Source organism: Solanum tuberosum, unplaced genomic scaffold (assembly GCF_000226075.1).
Source record: "Solanum tuberosum cultivar DM 1-3 516 R44 unplaced genomic scaffold, SolTub_3.0 scf00035, whole genome shotgun sequence".
Taxonomy (NCBI): domain Eukaryota; kingdom Viridiplantae; phylum Streptophyta; class Magnoliopsida; order Solanales; family Solanaceae; genus Solanum; species Solanum tuberosum.
This window is the reverse complement of record NW_006238963.1, coordinates 2,442,392-2,456,142: the sequence shown is the minus strand read 5'-3', so window position 1 is coordinate 2,456,142 and position 13,751 is coordinate 2,442,392. Positions and strand designations below refer to the sequence as shown.

General features: G+C 35.6%; 1 long non-coding RNA gene across 1 annotated transcript; it reads left to right on the top strand.

The window, feature by feature from the left end:
- The first annotated feature begins 1,631 nt into the window (after positions 1–1,631).
- On the top strand, positions 1,632–2,915 carry LOC107059770 (uncharacterized). The gene is made up of 2 exons (XR_001472907.1): positions 1,632–2,515; positions 2,657–2,915. It is a non-coding gene; the product is annotated as an uncharacterized lncRNA (long non-coding RNA).
- The last annotated feature ends 10,836 nt before the right edge of the window (positions 2,916–13,751 follow it).

The window sequence follows — 13,751 nt, the reverse complement described above, 5'->3', positions numbered from 1 at the left end:
GTGGTTGGGTAGATTAGGTCCTCTTCTAATATTTGTAATATAAATTGTACTATCTAATTTTTTATGAATAAAATTATAGGCTATTCGCCTTAAATTGTTTTAATTATTGTCTTCAATTTAATACAATTAGTCTTTTATATATATATATTTATTATATATATATATATAATAGACTTAAGTTACAATTTGAAATTTAAAAAGTTTGATAATTGAAATTAGTTTGATTTAGTTTAAAAAGTTTCAAACTTGAAAATTTTAAATTTAATTTTTTAAGACTTAAGAGTTTGAAATTTAAACTTAAAGAGTTTAAATTTAAACTTTAAAAAATTTCAATCATAAACAATCAAGTTTTAATTTAATTAAAGTTAAAGGTTGGGGGGGGGGGGAGGGGACTGCCATTACATAAATTGACGGTACATCTGGTACCAGTTCCGTCCGCCTGTCACTAGGTTGAGGCCGGTTCCGGAAAATTCTGGTCCGGTCTCGCTGCCAACTCTACTTGTCTTATCCCACCAAGACAAATCAGCCTAAAACCCAAAATATGACGATAGTAATGCGGAAATTAAAATATCAACGACTTAAATACAGATAACTTCATCAAACTTATAAATATCCCTAAAACCTGATTGTTATGTGTACATGACACTAATGTAATACAACTGAATTAAAATAGAATACAAGTCTTAGTGCCCTTGTTTGTAGAGTAGACTAAGAACATGAGTAAAGGAACAAGAGGGCATGCTAAAGTGACAAGCAACTACCTCTCAAGTCTCCACAAAAAAGCCTCGAATGAAGTAGAGAAGAAAACTAATCGCAGAGATTTGAGCTCGTAATCTACACAAGTGTAGAAATAAAGGGTGAATATCAAACAACACAGTACTCAACAAGAAAACCTCTAATAACAAGGTAAAGCAAAATAGAATACAAGTACTCCTTTCATCCCAACCGAACCTCCTCAAACTATAACTTGCATAGAAATCAGTCCAACCTAACAGTTTCACAATATACAGTTCACAAGGCTTAACAGTTACAGTCCAATGGTCACAGTTCAACAACCAACAAGCAACACGTATGACAATCACAAGTGTCAAGTAGATCTATAACAATTATCAAGTAGATCAATCACAAGTATTAAGTAGATCAATCACAAGCATCAAGTAAATCAATCTCAAGAATCAAGTTCATCAAATCACAATAATCAAATACTTGTTGGAACCATTTTCCATCGGCTTTATATAGTATCATTTGCCGGAATCATTTTCCTTCGGCTCAATATCACTAGCCAACCATTTTCTCTTCGGCTTTATATCACATCACTAGCCGGAACCATTTCCTTTCGGCATTATATCATATCACTTGTTGGAACCATTTCCCTTCGGCTTTATATCGCATCACTAGCCAAAACCATTTCCCTTCGGCATAATAACACATGTCTCATCACAGTGCACAACAATCAATGCAAATAAGTAATTTCACACCATAAGAAAGAGACAACAACTCAAGCAATTCAAGTCCACAATAATGCAATCAAATCACCTCATCAATCAACAAAATAGGGTCCACAATAAGGCAATTCACGAAACAATTATCAACATGTTGCCTTTTTCAATAATTCCCTTTTTATTCATTAATATCAATCAAGTAGAATAATTGAACCCATCACCTCATTCCCATTACTGATCCCCAACACATACAATGAAGGGAAACAGATGATTCTACAAGTTTTACAAGGTTTAGAAGATCACTTGCCTCAATTCGAACACACTATCACTCCGTAACTTGAGTCTTCCCCCCTTTCAAACGGTATCTGAATCAAAGCAATCCATGGGGATTTGCCCGAAGAGTTGGATCATTTGCAGAGGTTGAAATTGATTGATGTCTCAAGCAATAACTTCACTGGTGCCATTTCAACATCTTTAAGTTAGCTTGTAGAGCTTTGCATTTTGCGCCTGTCTAGCAACCAATTTTCCGGAAAAACCCCATCTTCCCTTTCCAATCTAAAAATGATGGAAGTGTTGAAAATAAAGGAAAATTTTCTCGAAGGAGAGATCCCTCGAGAACTTGGTGATCTTCGTTACATGACTGCTTTAAACCTGGAAAGTAACCACCTTACTAGCTCAATACCACCATCAACCATGCGAGTCATTGCTGCTTCCAACAACTATATGAGACCATCTTCCAAACTTAGAAGGGCTTGCTTCACCTCTCAGAAAACATCCTAGGTGGCGTTATTCCACCAAACTTGGAAAAATGCAAAAAGCTCAAAATTTTGTCATTGTCTATCAATGAGTTCACTGGGACTATACCAAGAAAGTTAGGCAACATAACAGATCTTACAGAATTAGCTCTCACTTGGGAGGTAGTATTACATCTCTTAGCAAGAAATTTTGAATTTTCTTCTTTTTCACTCTTCCACCAATTATTGGTACTCATATATATATGAGTACCATCCCCGCAAGCATTTTCAACATGTCAGCACTGCAGATCCTAGGAATATCAGAAAACAGGTTTTCAGGTACTCTACCTTCATATTTAGGTCATGGAATGCCCATTCTATATTTATCAAAATAGTTGGATTGGTACTCAATATTATTATGTTCCTAGCTAACTAGCAAGATTTTTTTTTTTTTTTGATTTTCTTTTACAATGACTGCAGAATATGGACAAGATGGAATAGTATCCCCAAGCTGTGATGTCTCCGCTACGGAGAATCAGACTGTTGTGTTATCCTTTCAATTCTGCACAAGTACCGAAGATCGCGCTGTAGCATATTGGATTATCGAAAGCAAGTCATCATTTCTTGATGTATGTAGTATTTATGAAATTAATATGAAGTTACAGATGCAGAAATAATTTAAAAGGAACATCTCTGAGATATATGGTTGTTGGTATTTATAATACATAACTCTTCACAAGTCTGATATGCTAAATTGAGAAATAGCCTACTTATATGCTGTAAAAGTTTTAGTTAAAGATGTATTTTACTATTTTACTAAACTAAGCTTATAAATAAGATTTCAAATAACATATATACCAAGTTTTTGTTAGATTTTAGGTCTCTAATTGAAATTGCGCTTTAGGTCACCAATTATGTTAATCCGCACTTACCTTCCTTCCTATTTTTTGAGGAATAATACTATTATCTTGTTATTTAAAATTAAAAGAACCGAAAAATTGAGGAAGGAAATTATAAAGTGGAAAATCGAAATCTCACCAAAGTGAAAGTTCAGGTAGTCAGCCAACTAAGGCTACTAAAATTCCTGACTAGTAATATGTTTTATTGAGAGTGAAAAATTAAAATAGTTCTTTCTTGTTGACATTCATTTATTACAGAATTAACTTAAATAAGTCATTACTATCCGATCAATTTGGCAATATACATGACATATAATATTACATTTATGCCGCATTTTTTCTCGAGCACATAACTTTTCATTGATAGATATTTCTACCATAATATATATAAAATTTTAAATAATAAATTTAATAGTATTCATATTTTTTCCAAATCTGTATAAATTTCAAATAGTAATATTTTAATCGAATACTCAGATTTTAGTTTCATCATTTATTTGAGAAATGAGGTCACTCGACATAATTTTGAAATACAGAAAGGTGTTGTTGGAGATTTGTCATATTCAGTCAAATCCTACTAAGTGATTAATAGTTATTTTTCCTATTTTAGTATATAATATACTACAGAAAAATCATTTAGAAATCATCACTTATTTGAGAAAAGAAGTAATTACTCGGCATAATTTTGAAATACAAGGAGTACCGATTGGAGTTTTGTCATATCCAATCAAGTCCTACCAAGTGATTATTAGTTATTTTTCCTATTTTGGTTTTAATATCTACAAAAAAAAATATTCAGTCAACGATCCCATCTAGATATGTTAATTTGAAAATTTCATCCAACTATGGAATGTACATAAATTAAAATGACAAGTGTCTCATTATATAAGTAAGTCCACAATGGAAAGTTTTATATAGACTAGTAAACATGGATGAAGCTCCAAATAGTTACATGGATAATATTGATCATCGAGATCTTTATTCGTCTACTATACCATGGGCCAATGAATTTGATTTTGTTGAAGAAGCAGAGTTGTCAAAAATATTTGATATGACTCAAGAGCATCATGTGAACACCACCATTATTTCAGAATTACTTAATGTTGTTCCCGAAGAGCAGCAACCTATGACCGCTACCAACATCTCTAGTAATTCATCAACGGATACGAATTTTTTGAGAATAGCTTATCCTATTACCATTGATGACGATGATGACTATTCATTATCGTACATATATTCCATGGGATTGAAAAATGTTTCCATGTTACAAGAAGATGGAGGAACAAACACTAATGCGTTAAATCAAGAAAATCCTATGCCTATTGTTATGGAGTAACAAGGTGAAACTACAAATGACATGATCCTCCAACAAACTTTGCCAAAAATCCCAATTTTGGTGAAATTCGAGAGAGAAGCGTCCTTGAAATCAAAGTTCTTGATTGATCAACCTTTGAGAACTTCAACTGATTCTTGGAAAAAAGAAGAAAACCATAAGACTAATGATATGATTCTTGGAAAAAAAAGAGAACCATATCACATATTCTAACTTTGGAGAAACTAGAAAGTCACTTCATCAAGCCTAAGTTGATGGTTGGTCAAGAAAATGGTATTGGCAGTGGTAGCAATGGAGGTCCTATAAGAAGGTTACCTAATAGGACAAGCACAAGATACCAACCATTTGGGAAAGAAACAATTGATCTAAACAATCAAGGATCAGAAAGGCATGCATGTTTTCTCTCTTTAATTTATTCTCCAAATTATCATCAATATATTAATAAGTAATGCTCCTGAATATATATAACTCATCTCATCTTGTTAATAATATTTTCAGGATTGGTCAAAACAGTTCAGAGTCGATCTTCAACATGCCACAAAATTTCAATCAATATACACAAGGGTATTATGGTAGGAAAGAAAATGAAGATGGAGCTCCTGGTCAGTTACACTCTTTTTGGAACACACAAGACACAACAAACTGGCCTTGGGGTCCTTTTCACAAATTTAAGAGAGATATCCATGTGTACTTAAATATGTTGAATGGGAAGATGATTAATCTGCCTAATATAAGGCTCAAAATACTTGTACAATGTGTCTTGTAATTTTTGACGTTCAAGAAATATCATTTTCAGAACAACTTTTTATTGCCTTAATTGATTTTGATCCTAGAATTAATCATTGAGTACATTTTGGCATTCAACTAAATTTAAATGTGAAGTTTAGTCCATTCACTTAACGGAGTACACAGACACTGCAACGGAAAGCCATGGCCTTTAATCTCCAACGTGAAGTTGGAATAGCCATGTCCTTTAATCTCCAATGATGATGAGTAGCTCAAGTGTTCGAATAGCGATACTGACTAAGTTGAATACGAGTATAATATCATAAGCTTGCAATAGGAGTGGTATGAGATTGATATATAGCATATTCTAGAAAGATGGTAATTTGATGATTTCAAATGGTAAATGATCACTTCTACTTATCCCTATTGAGATATTTTTTATTTCTAATAAAAGACCACTACACACTTTGTGATCTAGTGGTAAAATGGTCCCCCCCCTAAAAAAAAACACAGGCAAATGAAAAGTTAAAATATTAAATTTATCATCATCTTCATTATTTCAACTAATATTTTCTTATCTGGTTAAGAAAATAGACTAATTATCAAGGTGCGAAGAAAATGAAAAAAATTGATGAGGGTGCTAATCATCCGTATATAATGTACAACAAGTTGTTGACAGTAAAAGGCTTTCTTAAAGCGAGTTAACTATATATTGTTATTATTGTCTCTTATTTGTTTAGATGTTACTTCTATAAAAAGAAGTTACTCGACATAATTTTGAAATACAGAGAGGTGCTGGTTGGAATTTTGGATCATTTCCAGTCAAATCCTAATATTAGTTATTTTCTTATTTTAGTGTACATAATATCTACAAAAATATTCATTCAGAATCAGGGGCGACTCTAATAAAACGGTGGCCTAAAGCCAAATCTGAATGGAGGCCTTAAATTTGAATATATATATTTTTATGAAGTTTATTATAGTCAATTATTTAATTTTTCTTGAGACATAGTATTCATGATTTGTCAAACTTCTATTACTTCTTTTCTCTTTTATAAAAAACTTTTTATTTTCTACAAATAATACTCGATATTTTTAAAAAAAAATAAAATACTTATAACCTATTATTATTATTATTATTTTTTAAAATGAGGCCCTTCAAATTTTGGGGCCTAAGGCAATTGTTTTTTTTTTTTTTGCAAAGCTGTAGAGCCGCCCTGTTTTGAATTCTCACTTACTTTAGGAAGGTTACTCGACATAATTTGAAAAACAAAGTCGTTGGAGTTTTGTCATATCCAGTCAAGTCCTACTAAGTGATTATTAGTGTATACTTATAATAACAAAACAAAAAAAAACCCTTATTTAGTGCATTATATTTAAAACTGTATCATTTTATTTTATTTTTTAAAAAAAAACTATAGATACTTTGAATACGACAAGATTTAGACAGAAACTATAGCTATTATGGATAAATAAAATACTTATAGCTATTCTAATCTAATAACCCTAAAACTATAGTCAGTTTTTTAAGTTGCTCTTATTAATAATGCTAATATATACATATACTCCTTGCATGCTAATACCATGATTTTTCATTTATTAGTTATACATAGGATAATACCAAATAAGAGTGTATAATTAATGTGTAGGTTGAAAAAATGTATCAAATAAAGTATTAAGGGATCGTGTGGTAGTGTGCATAAAAATAATGTTGAATATGATGTGTTAGTAATGTTGGTATTTAATTATGCTTGCATTAATTATGCTGAGAGTGTTTCTTATACAAAAATTGGTTTGATCAATTAAAAACAACATGCATTGCATAACTTCTAAAAAAAATATTTGCTTACAAAATTACCCTCCACAAATACGCTGAAAAAGGTTTTTAGGGACAATTATATTAACTAGGCTTAGACAAAGTAAAACGATGTAGTTTTAAGTACCAAACGCATAGGGGAAAAGACCAACACGATCCTCACTTAAAATAGAAGAGGTGACTTTCAAGAGGGGCATCACGGGTTGTTTAAAGCATCATGGCCCTAGTGGGTCGTGATGTTGCCCTACGCAATAGGGCTTCACTAAAATGGGCACAACTTCTTACTTCGGGCACATAATTAGGCAAACTTGGTAGAGTTGGAAAGAGGACTCAAAGATCTTTAATTTAATTGGTAATGGGCCACCTGATTCATTTTGTGCTGAAAGATATGATTATTTGAAGTTGACCCAAAACTCAAAACCTAAGAAGTCCCTTTCACAGACGACTTCACGGTCCGTAAAAAGCTTCACGGACCGTCTAGGAGTCTGTGGTCCTTCATAGTGGCCTTAGGGTGCAACCTCACTGTCTGGGTAACTTGTACGGACCCCTAGATGGGCCGTCCAAGTCACCACGGGCCGTCTAGGTGACTCCTGCCTAGGGGCAATCCTGGATGGTCTCACAATGCCCTTAACGGGTCGTGGACCCCTAAACGGCCCATCTAGGGTACCGTGAAGGGTTCATGGTCCTTTATGGGTTAGTGGACTTGCATGTTTATCCTTTCTAGCCCTTTCTCGAAGTCCGAGGTGTTACAATATCTCCTCCTTGGGATCATTCATCCTCGAATGAAGACTAAACAAGTTGAATTTTGAGGGAAAGAGCTGCAATCCATACCAACTGAATGCTAGAAACTGATATCTAACTAAGTTGAGTCTTATGGACATGCAAATATGCTGAAATGCAATGATAACTGAGGGAACAAGATATTGAGACTGAATTATGCAAGATTAACTAAGAGACTGGAGATGTACTATTACCTCAAGCTGAAACTGAATCGAAAGGAAAAAGGTGAGGATACTTAGTCATCATGGCTGCTTCTACTTCCCAAATAGCTCATTTTACGAACTAAGTCTTCCACAAAACCTTTACTGAAACGATCTCCTTATTTCTCAACCTACGAACCTGACGGTCAAGAATCTCAACTAGAACCTCCTTATAGGTGAGGCTATCCTTGACCGCCACACTCTCTAAAGGTACTATTGATATCGGATCACCTACACACTTCTTCAACAAGGAAATGTGAAACACTCGATGAACCGCTGATAGTTTTGCTGGCAACTCTAACTCATAAGACACATTACCAACCCTTTTCAAGATTCTGGAAGGACCTACATACCTAGGACTGAGCTTCCCTTTCTTTCCAAATCTCATCACCCCTTTCATGGGTGACACCTTTAGGGAAACCCAATCATCGATTTCAAACTCTAAGTCCCTTCTCCTCACATATGCATATGACTTCTGACGACTCTGAGTTGTCTTTAGTCTATCTCTGATGAGTTGAACTTTCTCCATAGCCTTATGAACTGAATCTGGCCCAATCAAGGCTGTTTTACCTACTTCGAACCAACCAATCAGACACCTGCATCTACGCCCATACAGTGCCTCATAAGGGGCCATGTGAATACTGGAATGAAAGTTGTTATTGTAGGTGAACGTTATGAGAGATAGGTGATCATCCCAACTATCCTTGAAATCGATCACGCAAGCTCTCAATATATCCTCTAAGGTCTGAATGGTACGCTCTGCCTGACCATCCGTCTGTGGATGAAATGCGGTATTGAGATTTACCTGAGTACCAAGACCTTTCTGAAACAACTTTCAGAAATGAGATGTAAACTGAGGACCTTTATTTGAGATGATAGACAAGGGAACCCCATGCAACCTGACTATCTCGCTGATGTAGAGTTTTGCGTAGTCCTCAGCTAAATCTATAGTCTTGACAACCAAGAATTGAGCTGACTAGTGACTCTGTCCACTATCACCCAAATGGAATCATGCTTTCTGCGAGTACGAGGTAAACCCGTAATGCTGTTTGGAAAAGCGCAAAAAGCTCAAAATTTTGTCATTCTATCGATGAGTTCACTGGGACTATACCAAGAAAGTTAGGCAACATAACAAATATTACAGAATTAGCTCTCACTTGGGAGGTAGTATTGCATCTCTTAGCAAGAAATTTTGAATTTTCTTCTTTTTCACTCTTCCACCAATTTGGTACTCATATATAATATATATTTCCCCACTTGACAGGAAAGATACCGGTGGTGCTAGGTAATCTTCAGAAACTACAGTTTCTATTATTTGTTGGATGAAAAAGGCAAAAATAAATGAAAGAGTTTAAGAGACAGAAGGTTTCTTTTACTGCAAAACTTTCTTACTTAAAATCCAAAACTCCTATTGCCCTTTTATAGGCTTACAATTAACTACTAAATCTAAAATAAGGCAACACACAAATAATGGAAAACATGGAAAAGTGGTAAACATGGTCCACTACAATAAGAATATAATTTCATTGACTAAGTAAAACATAAACCCACTAATCCTAGAAAATAGACCCACAGACTGATTTCTGCAAACTAACTATTTTTGAAGAATTAGTCAACACTCCCCCTTTCTTCAAAATCACAAACTCCCATTTGTCGTCTGAAGAAGTCATGCTTGTTGCGGGGCAGCGACTTCGTAAGAACATCAGCAGTCTGTTTATTTTTGCCACAAAATTCCAGTGAGATTATTCCACCAGCGACTAGATCGCGAATAAAGTGATAGCGAGTGTCAATGTGCTTCGTTCTACTGTGATCATGTATTCTGCTTCCGAAGATGACAAAGCTACTGTATCTTATTTTTTTGAACTCCATGAGACTGCTCCAGAGCCAAGACTAAAATTGTTCCCAGATGTGCTCCTGCGATCATCCAAGCTACCTGCCCAATCACTATCAGTAAAGCCAATTAATCTGAAACCTGATACTTTTGAGTACCAAATTTCGTGACTTGTTGTGCCAGCAACATATCGCAAGATCATCTTGGCTGCACCTAGGTGTTGCTTTGAAGGACTATGCATAAACCTTGAAATCAAACTGACAGAAAATTCTATATCGGGCCTTGTGTGCGATAAGTAGTTTAGACCACCAACCAAGCTTCTATAATAAGAAGAATTTGTTGCACCTGTACCATCATCGAGTACCAACTTCTCATTCATATTCATAGGCGTGGGAGATGGATTACAATTTAGCATGTTGAACCTCTTTAAAAGTTCAGTCGCATATTTCCTTTGTGAATAAAAATTCCATCTGAATCTTGTCTCACCTCAAGCCCAAGAAAATAATGCAGCATACCTTAGTCGAACATCTCAAATTTACTCATCATGCAACTCTTATATTCAGAAACAATAGATTCACAAGAGCCCATATATGTAATATCATCGACATAAAGACAAACAACCAGAAAGTAACTATTACCTCGCTTCTTCACATAAAGTGTAGGTTCATTGTCACTTTTTCTGAACTGCTGCTCTTGAAAAAAAGAGTCAATTTTGCTATACCATCCCCGTGGTGCTTGCTTTAAACTGTACAACGCCTTCTTCAATTTGTATACTTTGCTCTTTCCTTCACTAAAAATGAAGCCTTCAGGTTGGCAAACATAAACTTCTTCTTGTAAGTCGCCATTTAGGAAAGTAGACTTATCATCAAATTGGTACACATGCCAACCAAGTTGAGCAGCCGAGGCTAGAGTAGTTCTAACCGTTTCAAAGCGAGCTACTGGTGAGAACGTCTCATCAAAGTCGATGCCTTGTTTTGCGAGTATCCTTTTGCAACAAGTCGAGCTTTATGCCTTTTGACACTTCCATCAGCATTGTACTTTGTTTTGAAAATCCATTTTAGCTCGATAACATTCTTCCCTTCCGGCAAATCAACTAACTCCTAGGTCTGATTTTTATCGATAGCCTGAATCTCTTCAATCATCGCATCCTGCCACTCTGGTTGCTTTGCAGCTTCTTCATAACATATCGGTTCAGTAGCTAACATGGAAAAGCTACAAGATGCATAAACATCTTGCAGTGACCGGAACTTTGTTGGTGGCGTCTCGCTGGATGACGCCGAAGGTGGAGAACGAGAGCTTGATGGAGTAGAATTGTTGCTACTTCCATGAGCAGTATGGTCAATATTGCTGCTACCAGGTGAGGAAAGATCAGAACTTGTTGTTTCAAGTATCCCTGTATGCCCTACTTCTGCATGAGCTGGAATATGGATGACTGAATCTTCTTTCTTGTCGTTCCACTCCCAGGCTGATTCTTCATTAAATACAACATTCTTGCTAATAATCACTTTGCCACTAGTAGGATTATACAGTCGATATGCTTTGGATTGAGGACTATAACCAATGAAAATGCATTTCTCTGATTTTTCATCTAGCTTAGAACGTAAATTAACCAAAGCATAAGCTATACAACCAAAAACTTTCAAGTGGCTTACTTGTGGTTTCCGTCCCATCCATGCTTCATATGGAGTTCGATTTAAAATGGCTTTTGTTGGAGAGATGTTTAAGAGGTACACAGCTGCAACCACTGCTTCTCCCTAAAAATGAACAGGAAGTCCCCTTGCATTAAGTAAGCTTCTGGCCATCTCAACCACAGTAAGATTCTTCCGCTCGGCGACTCCATTTTGTTGTGGCGAGTACGGTGTTGTAAGCTCCCTGCGAATTCCATTCTCTTCACAAAACAAAGTAAAATCATTAGATAAAAATTCACCACCACGATCTGTGCGAAGAGCCTTAATGTGACAGCCTGTTTGCTTCTCCACGAGTACCTTGAATTTCCTGAAATTCTCAAACGCCTCTGATTTGAAATTCAAAAAATAAGCCCAACTCATACGGCTATAATCATCCGTAAATAGAAGAAAATACCGACTCCCACCAAGTGACTCGGTCTTCATTGGTCCACATAGGTTGGCATGTACAAGCTCAAGACAACGGGCAACTCTCCATGATTTTCCTACAAGAAATGATTTTCTACTTTGTTTCCCGAAGATGCAACCTTCACATAAATCAAGATCACCCATTTCTGGTAACCCAACTACCATATTCTTCCTAGTCATTAATTTCAGCCCATTAATGTTCAAATGGCCATAGCGAAGATGCCATAGTTGAGTTTCATTAACACATTTAGAAATTAAGGCATTATTTTCCACACTTGAAACATTAAGGGGAAACATGTTATTATGGGTCATAGGCACAACTGCTATAGTCTGACCAGACTTATTATCACTGACAACACATGACCTATTTTAAAACAAAACAGAGTAACCACTTGCCATCAATTGTCCAACACTCAGCAAATTATGTGCCAAACCAGGAACAAGTTGCACATCGCAAAGGAGTTTTACATTACCATGCATTGTCTTGATGGCTATGGTTCCTTTGCCTTCAACTCGAACTTTCTTGTCATCACCAAGTTGAACCTCACTCTTTTGTGACTCATCGAGGTCTCTAAATAAAGACCTTATGCCAGTCATATGATTTGAGCATCCACTATCAATAAACCAAATATTATCAGTAATGTTAGTGATTGAAGAATAAGACATGAAGAGCTTACTTTCATTCTCTGCGTTCTCAGAGAAATTTGCTTGATTCTGCTCGTCCTTTTGCTTAGTCCATCAATATGTTTCAGTATGACCAAACTTTTTGCAATACTGGCACTGAAAGTCACTCTTGGGATGTCGAGTGTCATTGAATTGACTTCTGCCTCTACCGCGGCCTCGACCTCGGCCACGAAATCTGCCTCTTCCTCTACCTCTGCCAGATGACTCCTCTTTCACCTGGAATGCTTTTTCTTCAATTTTCTCATGAGACCTGTTTATCCTATCTTCATGAGCTAATAAAGAACCGATTAATTCATCAAATGAATAATCAAATAAATCCTTGGATTCTTCAATAGCAGCAACCACATACTCAAAGTTTTTGGTTAAAGATCTCAACACCTTTGCCACAACAATTTCATCACTAATATTCTCCCCATACGACTTCATGAGATTAACAATGGAAGAAACTCTAGACATATAATCTTGAACAGATTCATTACTTTTCATAAGTAAAGTTTCAAAATCACGACGCAAAGTTTGTAATTTTACAACAATTACCTTCTTATCTCCCATATACTCCTGTTGCAGAATTTCCCAAGCTTTGTGAGAAGTCTCTGCTGCTGAAATTCACGGAAAGATATCATCATGAAGGGCTTGTTGAATCAGGAACAGCGCCTTCGAGTCTTTCTTGCGATTCTCCCGTAGCCGTTGTGCGTGGCCTTCATCCGGATCTGCAAATCCACTCTCCACCAAGTCCTACAACTCCTTGAGACTTGAAGAGAGTCTTCATCTTAAGACTACCAAAATAGATAATTTATCCCTTTGAAAATTGGAAGATGTTGGGAGTTACTGTTAGTAGTTTGCTGCCATTGTTTCTCTGGTTTGGTATTTCTGGGGCTAAAATTTTTATCTCTCGTTACTCTTAAACCTGGCGCTGATACCAAATTTGTTGGATGAAAAAGGCAAAAACAAATGAAAGAGTTTGAGAGACAGAAGGTTTCTTTTACTGCAAAACTTTCTTACTTAAAAACCAAAACTCCTATTGCCCTTTTATAGGCTTACAATTAACTACTAAAGCTAAAATAAGGCAACACACAAATAATGGAAAACATGGAAAAGTGGTAAACATGGTCCACTACAATAAGAATATAATTTCATTGACTAAGTAAACCATAAACCCACTAATCCTAGAAAATAACAGACTGATTTCTGCAAACTAACTATTTTTGAAGAA